A 2495-nucleotide genomic window follows, 5' to 3' on the forward strand; every position below is an offset into this window, starting at 1 on the left:
AGCCCGTCGTGGCTGTCCCTAACTCTTCTATGACAGTCTCGTATAATAGAGGCATATTACGCTGTATTATGAGCCCGTCGTGGCTGTCCCTAACTTTTCTATGACAGTCTCGTATGGTTCGTGGGGTGCCCTCCCAAATGAGCCTTCGCCTGTTTGTTCCCACTTCCAAGCTGTAACTGTAATTCCGGGCATCGTTTTCGTCCCCCATGAACCGCAGAAATGCCATGTAAACTGGAGCCGTATTCAGCTGGAATGCTTCAAAATGGAGACAAAAATACCGCCCAAAGTTCAGCAACTGAGGAAATTTTTTCCAGCCGTTTTACCCAACGTAAGCACTTACCAAAGTTCAATATTTTATCGGGTGAGCATGACAAAGACTGAGAATCTTTTATTCGATAAGAGGCATAGCCAGAACCAAGAATTTTATCCAGTAAACGCTTACTGGGTAAAAGACATTTACCAACAATCTATTTTGATGACATAAAATATTGACCGATAAGGTAAGTAAGAATGGTAATTTTTACCAATAAACACTTGCCAAGTAACCATTTAGTAAATGTCACTTGGCAACTGCTTGTATTTTTTCCCCTAAAAGACTTCTAATCACAGTTATGTTTTGTTGGGTAAGATATTAGATTTATAAGTATTTTTTACAAGCATTTAAAACCTCTTATTAAACAAGAGGTAAACCAAAATGTGTTCTCATATTTTGAGATCAAGTCTGTTTAGCTATAGTTATCATTTATTTGGGGGTAAAATAGACAAAAACTATAAACATCCAGACATTTACCGGCTCATAAAATCAAACAATCTGATTCATTCTACTTTCAGACTTCGTCATCACCTCTTACCACTAAAAAGTGAAATAAGATTTCAAACTTCAGCACATCTTTGAAAAATAAGCAACATCTCAGATTATATAAAGGGCAAGCTAATGCACAAAAAAGTAGCTGAAAACATCGAAGTAAAAGACACTAACTGTTAGCATCCATGTAGCGTTTTCAACCTTGCGTGGACTGGACTTGACATACCGATGGTTAAACGTAGATCCAGAGTGCATATCTACTATTCTACTTTAAGATGATCCCTCAAATGACCAACTAAACATGTGATATCCCCAACAACAAAACAATTTGATCCGGCATACGGACAACTATACGGCCTAAAATTGCATCTCGTGTATTAGCTTATTATATCTCTGCCCCTGCGGGGATGGAGCGACAGAAGTTTTGAGAATTCAAGAGAAGGTCACGGCGAGACGAGCCGTTTATCATTACGATAGGTGTCAAGTGGAAGTGCAGTGATGTATGCAGCTGAGGCATCCTAACAGACCGGTAGACTTGAACCTTGTTCCTACATGACCCGATCAATTCGATCGGGCACTCGCCATCTATTTTCATTGTTCAACTCTTTAACAACACGAAAAAACCATTGTTCAACTCTTTGACAACATGAAAAACCAAAAGCTCTGCCCTCCATCTCTATCTATCCAAGGGATGGAAGGGCAGAGATAAAGGAAGATCCCGGGGCACCCCAAAGAGTAGTATTTGCAAGGCAATTCGAGCAACTGCCACTTTTTTTCCAAGGCTAAACACCTTGTGTCGCCCAACTCTTGTCTGCAAGTCGGGCACCTGTTGTGCACCCGCGTTTTGCAAGTCGAACAAAGTGTAATTTTACTAGAAAATTTTACTCGGTCGGTTATCTGTTTTATGAAGTATAATATCATATCGGTAAAGTTCAACGTTTATCTTATATGTTAGTCGGTTATTTTTATTAAACTGAAATGTATAACTTTAGTAAGTTATATATAGTCGTTAATAAATTGTTAACTTGAATTTTAAAATATTTAAAAATATTGGGTAAATATTTTATAATACGGTAAAAATATTATAATATAAATATACTTGGCATTTGTATATATTTGTGAGCGAAATATGAGAAGTTGGTGAAAGAAACTAGAAAAAAGTATATCGATAAGTATTAAATTAAAAAGAATAAAATACTTGTTTTATTATTGTTTTTAATATAATTTTTATTCGATTAAAACATAATTATATCTATATTATATTGTACTAGAAGGATACTCATGTAATGTAGCGAGATATATCTCGATTTTAATGTTTCGTTTTATTCCATCTCCGTAGAGGTTTTAATATGGTTTTTATGTGATTTTCAGAAATAAATAATGTTTTTATTTTTGAATAAAATATAAATTTGAAGACATCATAAAATTTCGAAAATTAATATATCAAATTAACTATTTAAAAGTTTTTGTTTTTTATGTAATTTTTTATGTGATTTTCAGAAATAAATAATGTTTTTATTTTTTGTATGGGAAAATTGCACCAAAATGGAACCAACTTTCACCTGATTTCTATTTTGGGGAACCAACTTTCAAAATCATCATTTTGGGGAACCAATTTTCACTTGATTTTTATTTTGAGGAACCAACTTTCATCTGATTCCTATTTTGGGGAACCAACTTTCAAAATCGT

General features: G+C 34.5%; 1 pseudogene; it reads right to left on the minus strand.

Moving 5' to 3' along the window:
- Window positions 1-23: 23 nt before the first annotated feature.
- LOC112505499 lies at window positions 24-1702 on the minus strand (annotated as a pseudogene).
- Window positions 1703-2495: the final 793 nt, after the last annotated feature.

The sequence above is a fragment of the Cynara cardunculus genome, unplaced genomic scaffold, assembly GCF_001531365.2.
Source record: "Cynara cardunculus var. scolymus isolate 2C unplaced genomic scaffold, CcrdV1 Un_Scaffold_11402, whole genome shotgun sequence".
In the NCBI taxonomy this organism is placed as follows: domain Eukaryota; kingdom Viridiplantae; phylum Streptophyta; class Magnoliopsida; order Asterales; family Asteraceae; genus Cynara; species Cynara cardunculus.